Source organism: Camelina sativa, chromosome 11 (assembly GCF_030686135.1).
Source record: "Camelina sativa cultivar CO46 ecotype springtype chromosome 11, ASM3068613v1".
Taxonomy (NCBI): domain Eukaryota; kingdom Viridiplantae; phylum Streptophyta; class Magnoliopsida; order Brassicales; family Brassicaceae; genus Camelina; species Camelina sativa.
In genome coordinates this window covers 44,592,547-44,618,702 of record NC_141890.1, presented here as the reverse complement: position 1 = coordinate 44,618,702, position 26,156 = coordinate 44,592,547, and the positions used below count along the sequence as shown (strand labels likewise).

Sequence of the window (26,156 nt, the reverse complement as noted above, 5' to 3'; positions counted from 1 at the left end):
TCATGTTTATTTTTGTAATACAAACCATATTTTCAATATACTAATATTTTTTTTTGCCTACAATATGAAGTGCATTTGTTAACTTTGTAAGATAAAAATATTAGAACATTACCATGTTTACAACACTAAGGAACTGGTATGGAACTTCATTTATATTTGTTTTCTTCAGTTAAGAAGTTGTTATTTACATATATTTATTAATTATATTGATAAGAATTATTTAGATTTTTATAGTTAAAATATGATAAATTTGTGTTGCGTCGGTACGATCGTATGGTTGCATGATGTATTTGCTTTATCGCTTTCATGTTAATCTTTCAGATTCTTGGCCATAGAGTATAATTCATGTATTTTTATAGATAATCTCCAGGGTATAAAGTATTCTCTGTTCTTTATTTTACTTTATTGACAACTTAAGAATGCAGAAATTGTGCCTGCATTACCAGAGAACTAACTTTTAGTATAAGATGTTTTTACTTGCTTTCTTCTTAATCTAACCAAATAAAAACTAATGTAAACCTGCAAATCTGTTATTACCTTCACGTTTCATGTGCGTTTTCTGAGTATGTATTAACCCATTGACAACAAAGTCTCGTGTAGTTGATTAAAGGCTTTGAAATCTTGTTATCCCCTGAAGCAACATATGTTACATGCATAAGGAAATGGTCTAACTAAACTTTTTTTCGCGAGAAAGACTTTGGAACTGCTATGTTTTTAGCTTGTATTAAGTTTCAAAATTAAAAATAAAGTGTGCTCTTTTGAACATATATATATTCAGAGTTCAGACGAAACGAACCATGAAACCAAAGCTAATTACGTTATGGCTATTGTCATCTTCTGTGTGCATCTAGAGTAAAGACGTCTCTCAAGTCTCAACTACCAGTTGATTGATAACCTTTAACGTGGAACAGTTTTAGAAGAAAAATGAAACGTTAACCGTTTCAGAAAATAAAAGCAGACAAATAATAGGATCATATGATAAATCACCTAAACTGATTAAAATAAGCAAGTGTGGCTGATTGAACCAATAAACTCTCGTTGAAATTGTTTGTCCCGTATTGGTAAACTAAGTCTTTGAACCTTGCTTTCAGTTGAGGCTTGAGGGCTTTGAGCTTTAGTGCTGCTGAGAAAGTTCTATATATCATTATAGAAAATATATGACGACACTTTTTGTTTTTATCTTTATACTTATTCTCATGCAATTAGACGAAGTCAGTGAGAATTATGGTGTATGACTTAGATTTATGCAATAACAAGAAAGATCCCTAATTTTTTTTTAAAAAAGATCTTACCACGAACTCTTGTGTGCTTGAGAATTCGGCGTCTGAACATCATCATATCATCCAAAAACCAAAACTTCTCCAACACCTAAGAGAGACACTGAAATCCAGAAAACATTAATTAAGATTGTTGATCAACCTCCAACCCAATGCTTCTCCATGAGCTAGAGAGACAACAAAACAGTAAGCATGAGAAAATAGGACGTGAATTTAAAAAGCCCATAAACTGAAGAGGAAGCAAGAAGAAGAAAGGCCATATCTTTTTACATGTGGTCTTCCAGCGTAGAAAAATTGCACGTAGAAGTTATAACTAAAGGTGAGATTAGTGAAGTCGTAATTATCTGGTGGGATTTAAATTGAGAAACCAGGAAGCCACAGGAGATGAGAGAAGCTTGAAACGGAGATCATGGCCATGTGGGGAGACAATGGGTTTTGAGGCTAACGTTTCATATGCTTAGCGGATTTATTTTTTTTTTATTTTTTTTGCAAGATGTCGCTTGGTTAATTTCTAGCTGTTAATTGTTGCATTAAGAAAGAATTAGATGATGTGGCATGCTCTAAGATGAATTTGGAGTTTGCTGAGGTGGCTGCACAAGAGGAGAGGAAAAGGTAACTTTATATATATAGATATATTCCCTAATTTTATTTCATTTTTTTTTTTTTGGTAAAAGGTGAAATTTTATTTCATTGTTCATTCTTGATTTCTACGATATTTTCTTTTCACAGTTTCTATAATAAATCCGATCGGTGGAATACAAATGACAGTGTAAACTTCTTTCTCAATATTGTGTTTGTCTGAGATGGAGGATTTCTATTGCCAAAGTGTTGAGAAATGTTTGAATGATCCAACGTAAGTAAGTCTTTATCAAAAAAAAGATCCAACGTAAGTAAAGAGGGTCTTGAACACAAAAGGAAACACAAGTTTTATTTATTATAGCAACGCCGGAGCGGTTCGGAAAAACTGTAAAATATGACAAACACATGCATAGATAAAACAAGGACAGAAACCACAAACCAAATGAAACCACAATATAAGAAATTAAACATGCACGCACACACACGCATTCAAAGCTAGAGTGAGGTCAATGACCAGGTCCTTGTGTGCCTTTGAAAGTCCTGTGGAACGGAGGAGATTTATGGAAATGTCAGACATGACCAGGACGACAAATTTTGGCTTTGGGGTATGTTTTACATATAAGGGCGTGACAATACTTGGGGTTTTTTTTACAGTAAGCGCGACATTTGGGGTCTTTTAGACATTTACGGACGAGCTGATCGGCAGGATCAATGCGGCCTTTCAAAGGCATGTGAGGCGGAGGAGGTATATGGATATCTGGGATATGGATATCACCACGACAAATGGGGAATATATGAGGACATGATTTTATTATACGGCGGAAAATCCCACTGCCAAAACCACTAGGATGGTAAATCTCTTCTGCACCTGCACCACCTAAAAAGCATTACATTATATATTACATGAGTCAATGTTTGATCACTTTAGTGCTCATTTGTTTATTCAAATACGGATTAGTTCCAACACAACTGCAAATAATAAAAACCTAACTAATAACGCAAAATGATACTAATTGATGACCTCGTAACATCTAAAAGACCAAAAGACTCACTTTGTTTCTTGACTTCCTCTTGTGCGCCAAGGGCTTTATCCATATGCGGAAACACAAGAAGAATAAGGAGAAAGAGAACCATGGAAGAGACCATAGAAGATGTCATCTTAAATTCTTAATATTACCTTATTTTGCTTATTAGTGTCGCTCATGCTTATGCGTTTATATAGGCTAGGGAGGTGGCAGTAAAGAAATTTACAGATATGGTGGGGATAATATAGAAAGGCTAAAAGACAAAGAAGATGAAGAAGTATGTGGACAGTCTAGCGAGCGACTTAAAGCTTATAGTCATCGACGACTTAGTTGTGTGTCACTTATGAGTCTCCAAGTTTTGGTATTATTATTCGGTGAAAAGTCTTCAATGGCCAATTAGCCATGCATGTGTCTGGTTTGTGGGTCTCGTACTGCATTGCACTGGATTCTCTTCAGGTTACTTACTTCCTTACATATTTCTACTATCCTATATTTACTTCATGGTTATATTCTGTTAATCCGTACAAAATAATGAAAACAAAAATGGATTATACGTTAAAAAAAGTTAAAAAAGAAGTTTAAAACCATGCAACCAGCCACCACCAAAACCCTTCACCTCAACGACTTTAAGCGTCCTTTCCAAACACTATAGACTAATTTGATATAGCCAATATTTACTTGGGTCAATCTCAACCGGTAACAAAAGCGTCTGCACATTTTAAATCAATCCATTAAACCCAATCATTACTCTTTTGACATCTTGATTTACTGTGTGTTTTAACAATAACAAGATCTATATATTGTAGTAACTTAATTTATTACCTTCATAATTGGTCTTGGAGGAACCATTTAAAACTTGAGAGATTCCAAATCCGGACAGTTATTAAAGTACCTAATCCCTACAAACTCATATGGATGCAGACTCGTCTTCAACTGTTTAACACCAGATGTTGCAACTTTATCCTCCACATTTTGGAATTTGGACCATCTTTCTCCCCCGAAAAAAAAACAAAAACGTAAGTAAAGGTCTGATCAGTGATCATGAGTGTGTAAGATGTTAGATATGTAGAGTGATTTTGTATATACCTGGAGGAAATATGAACAGACAGTTAAAGTCTTAGCATAAGAGAGATGTCGTTACAAGATGTGCAAGGATTTCTCCGGTTCCAATAGTATATGTCGTCTCCAAATCAAAATCTAAGTCTTCTTGCATCTGCATGCTCGTTAACTCTCAATAAGTAAAAAGTAAGGAACTATTCCAGAATACTTGAAGATTACTGCTTTTGGTATATCAAATTTACAAACCGGCTCAGCGATCAATCGCAGTCTTTAGAGACTAATTCTCTTAACTAAACGTTTTGGGTTTTCACCCAAAACCATTTCTTCATCTCCAAGACTCGCACAGTTTATGAATCTCAAACTCTCAAGAGACGGAAACTTGGAAAGCAAGGTAGTGACTTCAGAGATCTGAAGCCAACCGATTGTGAAGCTTATTAGCGCAGAGTCGAGTTCTTGAATCTTGTCGAGTTGTTTCCACAAGCGTATAGTTTTAGTGACTCAATGTTCGTTTGATTGTAAACACAAATCGGGTAAATTGATCAAAAATTGATGATTTTCGTCTAGGTCCCTTCGAAGTATGAGCCATGATGAGTTTTTTGAAAATCATAGAAATTTTAATTTCGAAAATCATAGAAGAATTGTATTAAAGATATATAAAAACGAAGATGTATATAAAATCTTAATATTACTCAATAATTCTTTATTATCTATGGTTCACATAGATGACCAAGTCCTCATTGTTTCCAAGAAGTTCAAATTATTTGGAAAATCAACCAAACAGAGAACAACATCATTAAATGGGACAAATAAACAACCCACTACTACTGAGAAGTCTTGATCATAGGCTCTGCAACTCTTCGAGGATCGTGTACAAGAACCTGCACATCCCCTGAAATATTCTGTAACATCTTGGCTCCATCATGTGCCTCCATCCTCTGGCATTCCGCCATATCATTACGCACGTAAAGCTCCATTCTTTCTAGTACAGGCCTATGCGCACGTCCGGGACAACGCCTACGTCCCGACGAAGCTGGTGCTGTAACATCTTGAACTCAGACTCGTGCCCAACCAATGAGCTCGTATTGGAGCATTCTTCTCCAATTGCAGAGAAGAGGAAGAAACCCAACAGCACGAGAGACCTTAGAAAAATTGGTCTTTGATCGCACATGGTTGTTGGGTTTTGTTCAAATTAACAAACCAAACCCAGATCTGCAAACACAGCATATATAACTCAACTCGTTGAAGCTTCTGATTTGGAAAATCAAAATCACAAATTGCGATCAAAAACTTTAGATTTTATACCTTAGATTTGATAAACAGATCTTCGAAATCATGAATGGGTTCCTGCAGATTTGAAGAAAGATCCGTGCTTTCGATTTCAATCTGAGAGTTAAAGTTTCGATTTTTTTTTTCTTTTCTTCTTCTGATAACCAAAACAGCTTCAAAAGGACGGTAATGTGTGTGTGTGGTTTCGCTTTATGAGTTAAGATTTTAAATTGACGGTAATGTGTGTGTGTTTTTTTTTTTTTTTTTAAGTTAAGCTTTTTAATATTATGATGCTTTTGTTGAATCATTTCGACTACAAATATGGTAATTTAACCAAAAAATGACTTTTTTGGTTGCGTACACATGTAATGCAGATTTTTTTTTCTTTTTTTCTCAACATCAACTTAAGCATTTACCAATGGGGTTCTTACAATGTCTACATCCACTACATTAGGAGGTACATCCAACTTCCAAATATGTTGGTATATCACATCCAAACTTGGATGGCTCACCCACTGAGGTTGTCTTTTCTAGTTTAACACGTTTGTTTGGACCCAATATCCGAACTTGACACTATAATGACCAGATCTCGTATATTCCCATGCATAGGCATCTCTTGTGTTGCCACCTCCGGGCCTAATCGCCTCGACTGCTCTTTGATCCTCTTCATCGCATATTAGAGCCACCAAGTCTCTATTCCACTCCCTCCCACTTGGATCAAGGAGATCTTTTACTGTTTTAAGAGAGGACACTGATCTGTGAAGATAGGGTGGGATCATTCTCACCATTTTTAAAGTTCTAGCTGGCTTGACCGATAATCACTGGTGTTGCCAAATATTAACATCCTAACCATTCCCAATCACATCTCTTGCTCCTTGTTTAACTAGATCCTGGACGACATGAATGCTTCGCTAAGCAAAGGAGGGTCTTGTTCCCAAAGGAGCGTTCAGGGGGTCTGTTTTGCGAAAATATCAACTTTTATACACCCTCACAAGTAAGGAGTTCTGGTGAGTAACCATTCGCCACAGTTGCTTCCCCAAAAAGGCTAAATTAAAAGCTTCTATGTCCCTAAAGCCCAACCCCCCTACTGAATTTGGTTTACACAGAGCGTCCCATGAACACCAGTGCATGCCTTTAGATTTTTGGTTATTTCGCCACCAAAACTCAGACATTACAGAAACCAACTGTTGACAAACTGAAATAGGGAGCTTAAAACATGACATCGTGTGGGTGGGTAAAGCCATTGCTACTGCTTTTAAGAGTACCTCCTTTCCTCCCGGGATAGAAATTTGGATTGCCATCCACTCACTTTAGAACCCTTGAAAGATTTTGGCAAACCCAGATAAATTCTTTCCCCACCTTCTTGACTGATCCCCAATCTCTGTTTTATACATTCACACGCCTCCAGAGAAATGAGTTTTCCAAAGTACACACTTGATTTCTGATAATTGACTCGCTGACCAGATGGTATACTATATTCATCAATTATGCTCACGACTTGGTCCAATTCTTCCATCACTCTCAGCCTTCTGGAACATCTTAACCAACAATTCTGTGCAGATAACAAAGAGATAAGAAGAAAGTGGATCTCCTTGTCTCAACCCTCTTGATGGCTTGATATCCCCATAGGGAGTGCCATTGATAAGTACCTGGTACTGCACACTGCTGACACACTCCATCAACATTCTTATCCAATGTTCAGCGAAGCCCAAAGTTCTCATCGCATCCTCAAGGAAGGTCCATTCTACTATGTCGTACGCTTTAGAAATGCCGGTCTTGATAGCTATGAACTCCTCAGCAGTTTTATTGTTTGAGCTTAATTCATGCAACAGTTCATGAGCTACCAAAATTTTGTCCGTAATGAGCCTTCCTTTAACAACTGCTGCCTGGGTTTCTGAAATAATATCGGGGAGCCACCGTTTCAAACGTTTTGCCAAAAGCTTGCTTATGATCTTGTAAGCAACATTACACAGACTGATTGGTCTGAACTCTTCTAGTGTCACTCCCTTCATCTTATTTGGAATCAGACATATATTAGTCTTATTAAGATTCAGCTCCAATTTCCCATTGTCAAAAAAGCTCTTCACCATTGTAATGATATCATTCCTTATGCACTCCCAGAACTGCTGAAAAAAATAGCCTGTCATACCATATGGACCTGGACACTTACTCGGGTTGATATCAAACACCGCTGCTCTGACCTCTTCTGCCGATACAGGAGCTAGAAGTATGTCATTCATCTCACTGGTAACATGAGGCATTATCTCAGGCAGAATTCTTAGTCTGTGGCCTACTTCCTCATAGGTAAAGAGCTTCTGGAAATACTTTTCAGCTACTCTACCAAAGTCTGCATCCGCAAACCATTCCTTTCCATTATCGTCCATTAGAACTTGGATACGGTTTTGAGCCCTTCTGTTTTTTGTTGCTGCATGAAAGAACTTGGTGTTCTTGTCACCATTGTTTAACCATGTGGATCTACTCTTCTGATGCCAAAAGGTTTCTTCTTGCATATACTCTTTATTCATTTCCCTTTTGAGGCGTCTCATTTCATCTACTAAGTCAGATTGTCAATCTGATAATGGAGGTCTTGGATTCGTAGGGCAGAATTAGGCTTTGAATGTCTCTTCCATTTTGAGATCTCTTTTCGGCACAAACCAATCTTTGCCACTACTGAACCTCCTGTCTCATAGCCTCTAAGGACCAGAACTGATTGACAAGGTTAACAAAACCTTCCCGTTGGATCCATCGCTTATCGTATTTGAACTCAGCCCATTTTTTCCAGTTTTCTCCCATCAACGAGTTTAGGAGAGGACTGTGATCCGTGCTAACCTTTTGGAGGTAGTTAGCTTGACCTTGGGGAAAAAGCTCAGACCACTCTTGGTTTGCAACTGCCATGTCAAGCCTACACTAAACCAGCTCATCATTCTTGTTCCCAAACCAGGAGAATTGATACCCTTTATGTTTTATCTCCAAAGGCCACACGCCTGCAACATCTGTTTAAACTCAGAGCATGTTGCTACCTCTCTCTCACGTCCCCCTAACTTTTCCGATGGATCCACCAATTCATTAAAATCCCCAATTAGCATCCATGGCCCTTTCCTCTCTATACCAATCCTGGTGAGTCTTTCCCAAACTCCTCCTCTAGCCCCTCTGACTGGATCTCCATAGAACCTTTTATCCTGCCACCTTACTTGAGTGTCTATGATCCTCTTGTCTGAATGTAGGACTTTAATCTCCACTGAATCTCTCCACATGATTGCCAATCCTCCACTCTTCCCTTCTGGTTCCACCGTGTGTAAATCAACGTAACCCAAATGACCAACTACATTTTCCAGATAACTTCTCCTATTTTTGGTCTCGAAGAGGAATATAACTTCTGGGAGATATTGACCACATATCTCCCTAAGATGTCGAACTGTAGGGGTATTCCCCACCCCATGACAGTTCCATCTTAATATTCTCATGATGACTTCGAAGGGTTGGAATTAACCATCAACCCTTCTTTCATCAAAGAACCACTGGCACCATCAGATAAATGATCTGAAGAGTTCCTATGGTGTGCTGCTACCGAATAAGCAGAATGGTACGAACCATGACCAACCTCTTGCACAGAATGATTCGTTGGGACTGAAATCTCTTGAGATTTTGAAACGGATGGAGTTGAGCTTGACCCTAAACGGATGGAGGCTGCTTATTTTCACCCATCTCCATACGAATTTCCGAAATTTTACTTCCTTCCCTTTCCCCACTATTGGACTTTTCACCACTGCTTCCCAGTCTTTTAAAAACCGATGGGGTACGACCTTCCTGCTCAGTTGGGTCTGTTCTTGCCTTTTTTGCTTGACGCTCCCCACTCCCGCTTTGCCTTCATGTTTTGGGGGTGATAGTCACTGTAGCTACTTCCAAATTATCTCCTGATCCCCTCTTTGGATTATCAACAACTCTCTCCTTAGGTCTCCATTCCTGTTTAGAGGCACCTTCCTTCCCTTTCCTCCCTAACTCTCCCCTGACCTTTTCTGTATTCCAATGCAATCTGTCCATCACAGTGGATCCCTTAATGTAAGGTTCTGATCAGAATTTTAAAAACTAAGATTTTATATCCATGTAGACAATAAAATTATTTTTAATAACTAGATTTCGAAGATTGTATTAAGATTTCAAATTATGATTCTCCTATCATATTTCTTTTATTTTATTTACAAATTGTTTGGCATTTTCATATAATACTTATGATTAAAAAATATGCAGAATTTTTTCTGCATATGTTGTGATTTGAATTTTTAAAAACGAAGATATATTACTCTTTTTTGAATGTAAAAGATGTATTACTCAATCTATAGAAAAAATATTTGTTTTAATTTTCACATTGGCGGGTTGGTAAAACTAAATTTATATAGTTGATAAATTAATAAATTTTATTTGCTCACAATCTTAATACTATTAAAATTACTACTTCATATTTCACAAATTATTGATGCAACTACAACAAACAAACAATATAAAACTGTAATATACATCAAAAATTAAAATATTATAATATTCTAAAATAATTAATATTAAAAAAGACATATATAAATTTATAGAAAAACTAAAAATAAATATATCTTAAAAAAACAATTTTTAATTTTTTTAAAAAATATGACAATAATTTTATTATTATATTATAATTTTTTTTAAAATGTTGACCTGTGCTTTAAGCACGGGATATCCCCTAATGGTATGTTAAATATATGATACATATCAATGTATATACTATCTAGTATATACTATCATCTTAAAAGTTTATGATAACAAGAAAATAAATAACAAACAAAATATTGAGAAAGTTTCTATTATACTAAAAGGGAAAATAAAAATTAGAACTGACTTTTTCTCAGTATTACATTTACATTGCCATTTATTATCACCATTTCTCATTATTTCTAACTACACTGTCATTTCTACTTTATATCATCAAAAAAGAAAACTATTTCACCGATCAGATTCAATATATAATATATAGAAACTATAAAACGAAAATTTCGAAGAAAGAAATCAAGAATGAAACATATACAAAATTAAGGCATATAAAGACAAAAGTAAGTGACAAGCAAAAAAATAAAATAAAAAATATTGAGATTGATAGTGATAAATCTGCATTACATACATATCCAAAAACAATCCTAAAAAATTATGTGGCGGTTAGGGTTCCTTGGTTTGAGCTCCGGAGAGACGAATGTTAGATCTACTCTGCTACAACCCTAGTTTCATTCAGCTGGTGATTTGTTAGTCATTTAGCTGCTTCTAAGTGTGTATACTAGATCTGGTACGAGCGACAAGGTTTTCCTTCTACTGAGCTTAGTGGTGTTGAATCGGGTCTTGAGAAGATGAATTGTCCGCGAAAGCAAAAAGAGTTATCGCTCATGGATGAGCTAAGAGATCTGGATCTGTTGGGTGAAGGGGAATTTGTCAACATTCCTGATTTGGGGAATGAGGATCTTATCGAGGAGAACTCCATGAGTATTATAGTCAGATGCTTGAATCCGACATTGCATAAGGTGGGAGGACTGGTGAAAGCGCTTCCCCCGATCTGGGGTTTGTAAGACAGGATATGAGGCAGAGGAGTGGGAGATGATAGGGTCCAATTATTCTTTGAGAAGGAAGGGGATCTTCATCATGTTCTTCATAGGGGCCCGTGGTTCGTGAATGGGTGGATTTTATCACTCCATCAATGGAAACCAAACCCGGGACCAGAGTTTCTAAACAACATCCTGTTTTGAATTAGGATAAAGGGTCTTCCGGTTCACCTCCTTAAGAAGAAAGCTGTTGAAGGCATTATTGGAGACATGGGAAAGATTGAATCAGTGGAGTTACATGCCAAAAACTCTTCTTCGGTGGAGTATGTGAGAGCAAGAGTCTGGATCCCAGCAGATGATTTTCTACAGTTCTGTAGAGTGGCAAATTTTGCCTCGGGAGAGAGAGTGCCTGTTGAACTGACCTACAAAAAACTCCTAAAGGTGTGCCTCCTCTGCAAAAGACTGACGCATGATAAATCCATTTGTCCTGAGGGGTGTATTGAAACAATAATTTTGGAGGATTTGATGAGATTTAGGAAATTTGGAATTTTGATAGATTTTAGGGAAGTTGATATGATTTACAGTAAAATTCTTTCAAATCCCACCTAAAACCATGAGATTTGGATTTCTGTATTTTTAACTAAACAAATCCTCTCAAATCCTCCAGAATCCATAAAACTTATTAAAATCCAAATCCACAAACTGTTTTGAATAACAGTGGATTTTAAAGTATATTTTTAAATCATCAGTTGAATAACAGTGGATTTCATGAGACTTTTTAAAATCTATGATTGAATAACATATGATTTATAACTTTTATACAAATCAATTAAAATGTCAAGTTGATAGCGTGTCTGAGATGGATTTCTAGTGGCAAGTGTTGAGAAATGTTTCAACGATGACGATCCAACGTAAATAGATAGGCGGTCTTGAACACAAAAGGAAATACAAATTTTATTTATTATAGCGGCGCGGTTCGATAAAACTGTAAAATATGACAAACACATGCATAGATAAACAAGGACAAAAACTACAAAGCAAACCACAATGTAAGAAATCCACACACATATTCGAAGCTAGACTGAGGTCAATGACCAGGTCCGTCATCCGTGTGTGCCTTTAAATTTCCTGTGGGGAGGAGGAGAAGGTGTATGGAAATGGAAATGTGGGATATGACCATGACAAATGGGGCTTGAACATCTCGGAAAACCATCAGGATGGTAAGTATCTTCTCCACCTACACTACCCAAAAAGCATTACATTATATCTTACAGTGTTACTGTTTGATCATTTTAGTGCTCATTTGTCTATCCAAATGCGGATAAATTTCAAAACTCAAACCAAAATGAGGATTAAACACAACTAAATGATAAAAACCTAACTAATAACGGAAAAAATACTAATTAATGAGTAATGACCTCGTAACATCTAAAAGACCAAAAGACTCACTTTGTTTCTTGACTTCCTCTTGTGCGCCAAGGGCTTTATCCATATGCGGAAACACAAGAAGAATAAGGAGAAAGAGAACCATGGAAGAGACCATAGAAGATGTCATCTTAAATTCTTAATATTACCTTATTTTGCTTATTAGTGTCGCTCATGCTTATGCGTTTATATAGGCTAGGGAGGTGGCAGTAAAGAAATTTACAGATATGGTGGGGATAATATAGAAAGGCTAAAAGACAAAGAAGATGAAGAAGTATGTGGACAGTCTAGCGAGCGACTTAAAGCTTATAGTCATCGACGACTTAGTTGTGTGTCACTTATGAGTCTCCAAGTTTTGGTATTATTATTCGGTGAAAAGTCTTCAATGGCCAATTAGCCATGCATGTGTCTGGTTTGTGGGTCTCGTACTGCATTGCACTGGATTCTCTTCAGGTTACTTACTTCCTTACATATTTCTACTATCCTATATTTACTTCATGGTTATATTCTGTTAATCCGTACAAAATAATGAAAACAAAAATGGATTATACGTTAAAAAAAGTTAAAAAAGAAGTTTAAAACCATGCAACCAGCCACCACCAAAACCCTTCACCTCAACGACTTTAAGCGTCCTTTCCAAACACTATAGACTAATTTGATATAGCCAATATTTACTTGGGTCAATCTCAACCGGTAACAAAAGCGTCTGCACATTTTAAATCAATCCATTAAACCCAATCATTACTCTTTTGACATCTTGCTTTACTGTGTGTTTTAACAATAACAAGATCTATATATTGTAGTAACTTAATTTATTACCTTCATAATTGGTCTTGGAGGAACCATTTAAAACGTGAGAGATTCCAAATCCGGACAGTTATTAAAGTACCTAATCCCTACAAACTCATATGGATGCAGACTCGTCTTCAACTGTTTAACAGATGTTGCAACTTTATCCTCCACATTTTGGAATTTGGACCATCTTTCTCCCCCGAAAAAAAAACAAAAACGTAAGTAAAGGTCTGATCAGTGATCATGAGTGTGTAAGATGTTAGATATGTAGAGTGATTTTGTATATACCTGGAGGAAATATGAACAGACAGTTAAAGTCTTAGCATAAGAGAGATGTCGTTACAAGATGTGCAAGGATTTCTCCGGTTCCAATAGTATATGTCGTCTCCAAATCAAAATCTAAGTCTTCTTGCATTTGCATGCTCGTTAACTCTCAATAAGTAAAAAGTAAGGAACTATTCCAGAATACTTGAAGATTACTGCTTTTGGTATATCAAATTTACAAACCGGTTCAGCGATCAATCGCAGTCTTTAGAGACTAATTCTCTTAACTAAACGTTTCGGGTTTTCACCCAAAACCATTTCTTCATCTCCAAGACTCGCACAGTTTATGAATCTCAAACTCTCAAGAGACGGAAACTTGGAAAGCAAGGTAGTGACTTCAAAGATCTGAAGCCAACCGATTGTGAAGCTTCTTAGCGCAGAGTCGAGTTCTTGAATCTTGTCGAGTTGATTCCACAAGCTGTTAATTGTTGCATTAAGAAAGAATTAGATGATGTGGCATGCTCTAAGATGAATTTGGAGTTTGCTGAGGTGGCTGCACAAAAACGAGAGGAAAAGATAACTTTATATATATAGATATATTCCCTAATTTTATTTCATTGTTTTTTTTTTGGTAAAAGGTGAAATTTTATTTCATTGTTCATTCTTGATTTCTACGATATTTTCTTTTCACAGTTTCTATAATAAATCCGATCGGTGGAATACAAATGACAGTGTAAACTTCTTTCTCAATATTGTGTTTGTCTGAGATGGAGGATTTCTATTGCCAAAGTGTTGAGAAATGTTTGAATGATCCAACGTAAGTAAGTCTTTATCAAAAAAAAGATCCAACGTAAGTAAAGAGGGTCTTGAACACAAAAGGAAACACAAGTTTTATTTATTATAGCAACGCCGGAGCGGTTCGGAAAAACTGTAAAATATGACAAACACATGCATAGATAAAACAAGGACAGAAACCACAAACCAAATGAAACCACAATATAAGAAATTAAACATGCACGCACACACACGCATTCAAAGCTAGAGTGAGGTCAATGACCAGGTCCTTGTGTGCCTTTGAAAGTCCTGTGGAACGGAGGAGATTTATGGAAATGTCAGACATGACCAGGACGACAAATTTTGGCTTTGGGGTATGTTTTACATATAAGGGCGTGACAATACTTGGGGTTTTTTTTACAGTAAGCGCGACATTTGGGGTCTTTTAGACATTTACGGACGAGCTGATCGGCAGGATCAATGCGGCCTTTCAAAGGCATGTGAGGCGGAGGAGGTATATGGATATCTGGGATATGGATATCACCACGACAAATGGGGAATATATGAGGACATGATTTTATTATACGGCGGAAAATCCCACTGCCAAAACCACTAGGATGGTAAATCTCTTCTGCACCTGCACCACCTAAAAAGCATTACATTATATATTACATGAGTCAATGTTTGATCACTTTAGTGCTCATTTGTTTATTCAAATACGGATTAGTTCCAACACAACTGCAAATAATAAAAACCTAACTAATAACGCAAAATGATACTAATTGATGACCTCGTAACATCTAAAAGACCAAAAGACTCACTTTGTTTCTTGACTTCCTCTTGTGCGCCAAGGGCTTTATCCATATGCGGAAACACAAGAAGAATAAGGAGAAAGAGAACCATGGAAGAGACCATAGAAGATGTCATCTTAAATTCTTAATATTACCTTATTTTGCTTATTAGTGTCGCTCATGCTTATGCGTTTATATAGGCTAGGGAGGTGGCAGTAAAGAAATTTACAGATATGGTGGGGATAATATAGAAAGGCTAAAAGACAAAGAAGATGAAGAAGTATGTGGACAGTCTAGCGAGAGACTTAAAGCTTATAGTCATCGACGACTTAGTTGTGTGTCACTTATGAGTCTCGAAGTTTTGGTATTATTATTCGGTGAAAAGTCTTCAATGGCCAATTAGCCATGCATTGGATTCTCTTCATGTTACTTATTTCCTTACCTATTTTTTTTTTTTTGTGCAAACATTTCCTTACCTATTTCTAATATCATATTTTTTACTTCATGGTTAGATTCTGTTAATATGTACAAAATAATGAAAACAAATTCGGATTATATGTACGTGAAAAAAAAGAGTTTAAAACCAAAAAATTAACATTTACTATATTATTTTTTTCATTCTAATTTGTTTGCAATTAAATAAAATGTTCAATTATCTTGACTTTGGCGACTCTTTGTTAAGGTAACAAGTAACCCATTTGGAAACGCGCCAAGCAAACACTTCTTATTCAATCTTATATAAAAACTCTCACTACAAAAAAATGATGGTTTTACATCATTTATTTCATTTGTTTGTATCATGTTTAAATGATGTTAAAATAATTTGCATCACTTAAACAAATAATTTACATTTTGTTGATGCAAATAATTTGTATCATTTAAAATAAATATTTGTTTCAATTACAGAATTGATGCTCATTTACATCACTTATAAAAAATGTTGCAAGTCTTACATCATTTTTACTAAATTGATATAAAATATTTATATCATTTATCAAAACTAATGTAAAATATTTATACTATTTTTATAAGCATGATGTTAAAATTAATATTATAATAAATTATATGAAAATATTTTTCTGTAGTAAAATATTTAATTATTTATTTTTTCAATCATATTTGTTTATATATTATGAGAATTTGTTAAAAATACACTTTTTGATATAACCCTTTTAAAAATACCTTCTTTTTTGGCCATTTTTATTTTTGCCCTCCTTTAATTTTTAATGAGCATCTTACCCTTAGATGAAAAATATTTTAATCAATAAAAAGAAAAACAAAATTTTCCCGCCAAAAAAATTTCCGATATATTTTCCCGCCAAAAAAAATTTACAAGGTTTTTAAAAGAGTTTTTAAAAGGTTTATTAAACACCTTGTAAAAGTGGTTTTTATAAGGTTTTTAAAAGGTTTTCAAAAAGTCTTTAAAAAGGTTTTTAAACACTTTGTAAGTAAAAGCGTTTACAAGGTGTTTTTTAAACACCTTGTAAACGCTTTTAGAAGGTTTTTAAAAGGTTTTTAAACATCTTGTAAACGTTTGTAGTTAATTTCATTGCCATCTAAAGTAATAGAAATCAAATATTTATAATAGATAGATCTCCTAGAAGTGTCAAATGGGCCTCCTGGCCGCGGGCCTAGCCCATTTAGCATCATGGTGGGGTGGACTTGGACATCATTTTGTGTGTCCATGAAATAGTGGGCCTAGCGGATTAGCCCATCACGGGTCGCGGGTTGAAGCGGATTAACCCGTTGCGGATTGCGGGTTTGCGGGTTTGCGGGTCAACCCATCAAAGTTTGAAACCTTTGTTTGAAACTTCTGTTTCACTTAGATTCTTTAAAAGTTTTAGAGTAAAACTATCGAAAACCCTAGACTTAAAAGTGTTTTCATTCCAAATGCATCAAGACTGTTTTCAGTTTGCTTAACATAGAGGTGAGACTTGAGAGATTTTTGTTTGTGAGTATCATTGGAGGATTGGAAGTTGAAGCCATACAGATCTGCACACATATGTAATGGTAATGCTTTATACTTATCCTTGACCTTTGATTACATTCTGTTTTGAACTTTTGATTTTTCAGTTTAGTGTTCTAAGTTGCAGGATTATGTATGATTGTCTCGCTGTTAAAATGTTAATAGAATTTCTGCATTTTAAGATTAGTGTTCTAAGTTGCAGGTTTATCATAAATTGTTTCTGTATGATTGTCTTGCTTTTAAAGTGTTAATGGAATTTCTGCATTTTCAGTTTAGTGTTCTAAGTTGCAGGTTCATGTGATTTGTTCATGTATGATTGATATGTGAATATGTGATTTGTTCATGTATGATTGATAAGTGATCTGTTCCTGTTTTTTTTTTTTTGTTTTTTTCAGCCGTGATCTGTTCCTGTTTTTTTTTTTGAATTTTTTTCAGTCGTGATCTGTTCATGTTTCAAAATTATATTTTAATAAGAGTTATACAATGTACTACGAGCAAGGGTCTTTTACCAATTGCTCCTATTCCGACACAAACGAGGGAAAATGGTCCAGACATGATCTTCACTTTGGAAACTGTACAATTCAGTTCATAGTTTCGAACTGAACTTTTTGTTTTCAGGCATAACAATACAAACAATAAATGTTCTTTCCCACTAGTATTTTCTAATTTGTCATTTTCCTACAAAATTTTAGTAGTGAGAAACGAAAAAAATGGAGCAGTGAATCATAAATATTTTACTTATCCATTTGCACATAGATATGACTCATAACTCACAATGGCTATTCGTTCGTTGTAATATCTGCAACTTTAATAGCACTTGAAATCAGTGCCCTTTCACACATTTATTTCTCCTCGATTCGGGATTCGCTGTAGAGAGGTCGACGACTCTTTTTTTCGTTAAGTAGCCTAACAGAGTTTTTTTTTCTTTTGTTTTGATAGGAGTCACAAGAGTCGCATGATTCTTATGAATAGAGATCAGTAGACCTAGCATCTCAGAGATTTATAAATGCTGTAAATGCCGAACATGAGAGTAGAGTGTTTGACGGATCAAAAAAATCTGCAAAGCAAAGAAAAAAAGTGAGTGCTGCACCATAAGCATCTAAGAAGCAGAAACAGAAACAAAAAGTGAGTTATGAATCAGAAGCACCTAAAACTCAGAAAAGAAAAGTATTTGAGGTTGCTGAAGATGATGATGTTGATGAAGATGCTAATGATGATGAGGGATTTATTAATGTTGATGAAGATGCTGACAAGGGAGGGTCATCAAAAAAAGAGAAAGAAAGCAGTACTCAGAAGTATGGGATCATTTCTCAGTGATTAAGAAGATTAACAGCTTCGGTATTAGTGAAGAAAGAGCATTGTGCAAATATTGCAAAAAGGACTATGCCTATAATGCACACAAAAATGGTACAAACACATATAGACGCCATTTGGAAAAATGTAAGTTTAAGCTTAGAGATGGTGATACTGGGAAGATGATGGTTGATTCAGAAGCAAGATTGCAAGCTAGGAAGATTGATCAACATGTTTTACGGGAAATGGTAGCTAAGTCTATTATCCAGCATGATCTCCCATTTTCATATATGGAATATGAGAGAGTTAGGGCTGTTTGGAAGTATTTAAATGCGGATGTGAAGTTTTTCTGTCGGAATACAGCTGCAGCAGATGTTTACAAGTTTTATGAGAGTGAGATGGATAACTTAAAGAGAGAATTGGCTAATGTTCCTGGAAGGATTAGCTTCACTACTGACTTGTGGCCTGCAATCACTCATGAGGGCTATATGTGTTTAACATCACATTACATAGACATAAATTGGAAAGCTGAAAAACAAGATCTTAGTGTTTACTGCTTTACCTCCTCCACATACATGTACACACTTAGCAATGGAGATTCTAGAGAAATGGAAGGATTGGGGAATTGATAAAAAAGTTTTCTCCATCACAGTAGACAATGTTAGCAACAATGATACAATGCAAGACATCGTCAAATCTCAGCTTTTAATCCGAGATGATTTGTTGTGTGGAGGAGAGTTTTTCCATGTCAGATGCGCAACACATGTTCTTAATATCATTGTTCAAAAGGGTTTGGAAGCAGTTGGTGATTCATTGGATAAGATTAGGGAAAGTATCAAATTTGTTCAAGGATCTGGACATCGTGAGGTTTTATTTGCAAAGTGTGTTCAAAATGTTGGTTTAAATCTGAAGGCTGATTTGCTGTTGGATGTGAAGACAAGATGGAACTCAACATACAAAATGCTTGATAGGGCTCTCAAGTATCGAGCTGCATTTGGTAATCTCAAAGTCATGGATCCCAAAAACTACAAGTTTCACCCTTCAGAATAGGAATGGCACCGACTAAAGCAATTGAGTGATTTTTTAGAGCCTTTTGATCATATCACGAATCTTATTTCTGGATCTACATATCCAACTTCAAACTTGTATTTCATGCAAGTTTGGAAAATACAAAATTGGCTGACAATGAATGAGCATAACCAAGATGAAGTAATCAGAGAAATGGTTGTCCCAATGAAAGAGATGTTTGATAAGTATTGGGCAGAAGTTAGTGACATTTTTGCAATGGCTACAGTGTTTGATCCAAGGTTGAAACTCACACTTTCAGAATTCTGTTTTGAAAAACTTGATATGAGCTCCTGTCAGAAAAAGATAGAACATTTGCGAGATCAACTACATAAGCTTTTTGAAGTATATGAGAAGCAGTCAAAGACAGTACAACCTCCAACAATGGCAAATGGAAATGTTCCACAGAATGATGAAGAACCAAGAGGCAATTTTAGCAATTACAGTGTAAGTTCTTATGTTCTATTTTGATATATATGTATTTCTTATGGATTGTTTTTTTCAGCTTCTTTTTTTTCTTTTGAAAGTTATGTTTTGTTCTGCTGATAGGATTTCTTTGCCTTTCGCAAAGCAAATGTTGTTGTCAATGGGAAGTAATCTTTGGATATGTACTTAGATGAACCTGCATTGGAAATGAATGATCTTGAGAGTTTGGATGTTCTGAAATATTGGAAAGATAACTCTTCACGGTTTGGAGAACTGGCTTCCATGGCACGTGATCTTCTTAGCATTCCTATCTCCATTGTAGCTTCAGAATCTTCTTTCAGTATTGGTACTAGAGTTCTTAACAAATATAGAAGCCGCCTTCTGCCGAAAAATGTTCAAGCACTTATATGTTGTCGCAATTGGCTAAAGGTTTTTGAATCTTATGAAGGAGGTATGTACATTATTTTTTAAAAGTTGTAAAAGCTTAAATTGTGTATTAACATTGTTACTTTGTAATAAATGTAGAAGAAGATGAAGTATATAGTGGTGAAGATGAGACCGAAGCTGTTGTAGATGATGAAGCTGTTGACGGAGAACAAGTTTGAGTTGTTCAGGATTTTGAGAGCTTGAACATGAGCTGTGTTGCAGGTTTTTGAGAGTTTGAGTCTGAGTGTTGTTGAAGGTTTTTGAGAACTTGAGTTTGAGTTGTTGCAGATTTTGAGAGCTTGAGTTTGGGCTGTGTTGCAAGTTTTTGAGAGTTTAAGTCTGAGTGTTGTTGCAGGTTTTTGAGAGCTGTGTTGCAGGTTTTTGAGAGCGTGAGAGATTTAAGTGTTGTTGCAGTTTTTTTAGAACTTGAGTGAGTTGTTGCTGGTTTTTTAGTTTGAGTTCAGTTCTGTTTCAAGTTTGACTTCATGTATCAATACATTTGAGTTTCAGATTTGATTCACTTATCAATGTTTTCAGTTGATTTATGCAATGTTAGTGTGTTAGTTAATAAAAAACTCTTGAACTGAAATTTTTGAATTGAAATGTTTTCATCAGTCTTGAATAAGACCATAAACGGAGCAACAAAACAACCCACGAAAATTATGAAACTTGGTGACAACATCCAAACCGGTCATATGAAGCCACAAGAAGAAACAGATCGCGATTTGGGTTTTCCGTTAGCGAGTTATGATCAAATCCGTAAGACAGCTCTGAAACAAAACAAACAAGCGAGCAGCCAACTTTGAGAGCGATTTACCATCAAAACGCAAGAAATCAGAAGGTAATATTTATATCACTGGAAATATCTCCCTACTAAGTTTCTAAAACATCTTTCAAAGCGAGAATCCGAGTTCTGTAGCCATAGTAACTGAAAAAAAAATTAGCAACCTGTGAAAGAAAAACTATTCTTGAAACCTGCAACCTTGTTTTCATCATTCTTTGATTTCTCTGTAACTATCAGCATTATCTTTATTCTTTAAGAGGAAAAACCATTGTTGATGGCATGATCAACAACAAAATTCACTATTTCTTCCTTTTGAACTTTTTCTATGAAGCTCTTTTTGATGAATCTATTTGCTCTTGGTTTCAACAGACAACAATAGTTACATGCTCTTGTTGATTGTGTGTTTCAAATTAGAAATCCATGCCATGACACATACATCATACCAACTCCAAGATTTTCTATATATCAAAAGAAATACAGAGCTGCTAATTGCTGATCACACAAATTCAACATAAAAATGATCAAAACCTAAAAAAGAAAACTAAAAACCAAGAATGTACACAATGCCCGCGGGCCGGACCGCTAACCCGCTGGGTTTTGCGGGGTGGGTCTAGACATATATATTCTGTCTGCGGTCCTAAACGGGCCGGTCGATGTGGGATTGTAAAAATCCCACCTTAACTTAACTACCAACGAAAGAAAAAAAAATTATTGACAACAATAAAAAATAATAATTAATTCTTTCCTTGACTTTTTGTTGACAATAAATAAATAAGTAAGTGATTTTTAATTATAGCTAATGTAAATTAACATCAGTTTTTATCGATATAAATTTTGTATCATATTAAAAAGTGATTTCAATAAAATTAAAAGATTCATCAATTATCTAAATGATGTGAATCTATAATTTATATCAGTTTTTTAAAAAGTGATACAAACGTATACATGTTAAATTAATTTTATTTAATTGATGTCAAATTAGTTTATTAAAACATCACTTTAATAATTGATGCTTAATTATATTTATTTGTTTCATTTTTAAATAAGTAATTCAAAGTAACATTACTTAATTTTATGATACAATTTAAGTGATACAATACACTCATTTTTTGTAGTGTCTCGTTTTTTACAAGACTTGAAACTAAACTCACTCTCCTATCTATATAACACAACACCCTGTGTAAATCTAAAAGAGTTAAACACACTCTCCTTCTAAGATTCTTATGAATGCTTGAACCCCACGAGTGCTAGCTCTTTTTGTGGCTAGCCCTAGTCTACTTATACTCGCACCAAAGATATCTAACCTAAATCTTTGTGCATCCTAACAAAAAGGAAATATTCTTGATCCCCAAGAATATTACTTCCTTATTCCCTTATCGAAATATACTCTCAATATCTTCGAGTATATCACGATTGCTTCTTCCTTCCAAATCCCACGACTCGTCATCTCGTCCAATAATCTTTCTCCACATCAACACTTCATGCCACGTCAGCAAATCAGACCTCTGAGACTTTCCACAACATCTTGTCACCTTCAGAGCTCTGATGCACTTTCAATCTCCCCTTTTTGACTGAATCTTGCCATACAAGCATCCATAGCAATAATCCTGAAAATGCACAAACAACAACAGCCAAAACAAACACAACAATACCACAGAGTATTTCATCTCACAAAACAACAGACGATTAACCGATCAACAAGCAATTGTTAAGACAAATTAAATCATCCTACAAATCCAAACCAAGTCTTAAAATCCAAAAACCAACAAGTCTAAAATAAAAACAACAGAGAGAGGAAAAAAAATAAACAACAGCTCCCCCATAGCTCAAATTCCCCCTCAAACTTCAGACTCAGACTCAACTCCCCCTGCTTGTTTGGCACAAATTAGTCAAAAATATCAATAGGATAAGCCGAAAAGAAAATACAAGCAGAAAAAAGAACTACTTACCGGCTTCCAAGGCGTCTTGCAGGATCTTAATGGCCAACCGGATTGCTTTGCGCTCTGCAGACGATCCACTCCGAAGCACAGGCTCAGCAGGTAGTGAAGCAGTCTTCTTCCCCTTGGTCTTCTTTCTGTCATGTGGTCGAAGACTCGGAACATGTCGCTGAGCTTCCAACAACTGATAGATGAGGCTGGGAAATGGCAACCTGGAAGCCAAATTGATCTTGCAGACCCAACTGTATGATATGATCGTAGATCATCCTGCCAAAGTCGAACGGAATGCGGTGCATGATCATGTAGATCACCATTGCTCTGTTCGTTGAGATATAACCGGTGTTCACCGTCGGAGACCAGTTGCTACAACATATCTTATGCAGATCCTTAATGACCGGGTTCTTAATCGCTATTGACGCCAGTTGCTTGCAGGACTTGACATTTCCATCAGAGAGAAAGAATGCCAGATCCTCCTCCAAAATTGCAGCTGTCTGCAACCGTTGCTCACGCACATCAATAGACTGTAGACCGAACAAGGCATTGATGCGTCTTGGAGAAAATTCATATACCCAGTCTCTGACAAACACATCAACCTACTTCCCCTCAACCTTAACCGCAGGGAGATTCACCCAGAATTCATAGATCACATCCGAATCATAAGACCCTACTTGAGTGACGATTTTCAGCAGTCCAGCCCAATCTATCATCTCCCTAGCCTGATCGTTAACTCCTAGAAAGTAGTAAACCTCTGAAGCAAGAGTTCGTGAAGCGAAGAAGCCATACCTACGAGCAGCTTCGAAGGTCTTGAACCGTTTGGGATCAAAATCCTTGGAATTCGCTCCTCAGGATGTGGAAACGCCTTTATCCTTGACGAGAGACAGACGTTTGGGATCACGGCTATCGACATCAATAGTCGGTTGTCTCTTGCGTAGACGCGATGAGACTCCCTGACTGGACAGAGCAGGCATGGGAACATCACCAGTGAGATCCACCACCGAGAACCGAGAAGGCACCTCCCTTGGTGGTGAAGACGAAGAGTCGGGGTCGCTGGAGTCGACTTGTATCGAGGCTCGTAAACGACCATCGCTGTGGTCGGATCAATCGGCACATGAGGAGACGGTGGATGCAGTGATGATGGCGGAGTGTGAAGCTCCTCATCCGAGCTCGAGTAATAGTGATTAGAGACTAGAACACGAAAACAAAGGAGAAGACGAAGTAGAAGTCTAAGCGACAAGGAGTTGAAATCGCAAGGGTGGAGAGGAAAACGCCAAAACCCTAGCCGCTCCCTTTTATACACCTTCGTGTGACCTAATGGGCTGCAAAGACTCGGCCTAATAAAAGTAGCAATCCTAATAAACACTCAATTAACCCATTAGTGTACACTGAATTTTTTTTTTCCGATTCCATTCACTTGTAAACCATCACACTTGAATTAATGATAAGACACTAATAAATCACATCCTTCTCCCTTTTTTAAAACAACTTTAATATGTTCTTGAAGCTGTATGTGCATGTCTCATCACAGCTCTTTGACCTCCTTAAATCATGACAACATTTAACAGGATGGACAAACCGTCATGACAAGCAGATATTTACCACAATTGCTTTCAGAGTGCTGATCTTCTGTATATTCTAGGATTTCCATGATCTGTCCTAGCGCACGTCCCTGTCTTAGATCAGCACAGCTTATGTGAATAGGTTAGAACTCACAAACAGCAATGGACTTCCTCAGATTCACAAATCTAAAGTCCAAAGGCTTAGTAAATAAATCAGCTAACTGAAAATCAGTGCTCACATGGTCAATCTCAATCCGTTTCGCTTCAACTAGTTCACGAACAAAATGGTATCTAATATCAATGTGTTTAGTTCGCGAAAGCTGAACAGGATTCTTGGATATATTTATTGCACTCAAATTATCACAATGAATTAGAAGAGTATCAGAATCCATACCATAGTCAGAGGACATTTGCCGCATCCACAAGAGTTGTGTGCAACAGCTTCCTAAGGCAATGTATTCAGCCTCAGCAGTGGATAGGGAGACACTGTTTTTCTTCTTGTTGTGCCATGATATGAGGTTGATGCCCATGAAAAAGCATCCTCCACTTGTACTACGACGATCATCTACTGAGCCTGCCCAACCAGCACCGCAGTACCCACCCAAGCTGGTGTTGGTGTCCTTGGTGTAGAAAATACCAAAGTTCACTGTCTCTTTGATGTACTTGATGATTTTCTTTACAACTAGTAAATGTGACATCTTGGGCTTGGCTTGATAGCGTGCACAGATTCCCACTGACAGACATTTGTCTGGACGACTTTCTGTCAAATACAGCAGGCTTCTAATCATTCCTCTGTATAGTGGCTCATCTACATCCTCCCCTCCTTCATCTTTTGAGAGTTTGTCATTTTTGCCCATAGGAATCTTTTCTTCTCTACTCTTCCCCAATCCAAAGCGTTGTACCAACTCTTTAGCATAGGTGCTTTGAGACACGAAAATCCCATCAGCCGATTGTTCATCTTCCACCATACTCATCTCAAATTCCTGAGACATGCTTTCCACAAACTGTTTTACCAGAGGTTGACAAGTGGAACCAAAGAAGATGTCATCGACATAGATCTGAACAAACATCAGCTCGTTGTTGTTGTTAAGAACAAAAAACGTTCTGTCTACACTCCCTCGACTGTATCCCTGATCTAAGAGAAAAGTAGTCAACCTCTCATACCATGCTCTCGGTGCCTGTTTAAGACCATACAGGGCTTTCTTCAACCGATACACATGCTCAGGATGTTGTAAGTTCTCAAAGCCTTTTGGTTGCTCAATATAGACCTCTTCTTGTAGTATTCCATTCAAAATGGCACTTTTAACATCCATCTGATGCAAGGTAAACTTGAGAGCACACACCATACCGAACATAAACCTGATTGATTCCAACCTTGCTACCGGAGCAAAGCTTTCATCAAAATCAACTCCTTCAATTTGAGCGTAACATTGAGCCACCAATCTTGCTTTATTCCTCACAATGCACCCACTGGAATCACTCTTATTCTTGAAGATCCAATTCGTTCCCACTACACTAACGTCAGCAGGGCGTTGAGTTAGTTCCCACACATCACTTCGCTCAAATTGTTCCAGCTCATCTTGCATTACAGCAACCAAAACTCATCAAGAAGCGCCTCCTTATGATTCTTTGGCTCAATAGTTGAAACAAAACAGACAAATTGAACAACATCAGAGTCCTAAGAGACAGTCTCAGGAACAACAACCTTTTATTTCTTTCCAACCAGCTGAGAAAAATCATTCTGCTTTCCTCTGGTAACTCTACGCCTCTGAATCGCACATATAACATCATTAGAGGAGTGATTCCGATGAACCTGAGAAGATGATGGAAGAGCATCCGGTGATGACAATGGCCTGACAGAGTCACCAGGGCTTGTAGGTTCTTGCACAAACTTCT

The 26,156-nt window shown here is 36.5% G+C and overlaps 3 long non-coding RNA genes and 1 pseudogene across 3 annotated transcripts; 1 reads left to right on the top strand and 3 right to left on the bottom strand.

Moving 5' to 3' along the window:
* Positions 1–2,179: 2,179 nt before the first annotated feature.
* Positions 2,180–3,095, bottom strand: LOC104726007 (uncharacterized). The gene is made up of 2 exons (XR_015571162.1): positions 2,909–3,095; positions 2,180–2,733 (listed from the first exon to the last, which is right to left on the bottom strand). It is a non-coding gene; the product is annotated as an uncharacterized LOC104726007 (long non-coding RNA).
* A 1,513-nt stretch (positions 3,096–4,608) lies between these two features.
* On the bottom strand, positions 4,609–5,456 carry LOC104726008 (uncharacterized). The gene is made up of 2 exons (XR_757996.2): positions 5,243–5,456; positions 4,609–5,149 (listed from the first exon to the last, which is right to left on the bottom strand). It is a non-coding gene; the product is annotated as an uncharacterized LOC104726008 (long non-coding RNA).
* Positions 5,457–11,690: 6,234 nt separating this feature from the next.
* On the bottom strand, positions 11,691–12,347 carry LOC104726009 (uncharacterized). The gene is made up of 2 exons (XR_757997.3): positions 12,211–12,347; positions 11,691–11,998 (listed from the first exon to the last, which is right to left on the bottom strand). It is a non-coding gene; the product is annotated as an uncharacterized LOC104726009 (long non-coding RNA).
* A 4,909-nt stretch (positions 12,348–17,256) lies between these two features.
* Positions 17,257–20,789, top strand: LOC147935444 (zinc finger BED domain-containing protein RICESLEEPER 2-like; annotated as a pseudogene).
* Positions 20,790–26,156: the final 5,367 nt, after the last annotated feature.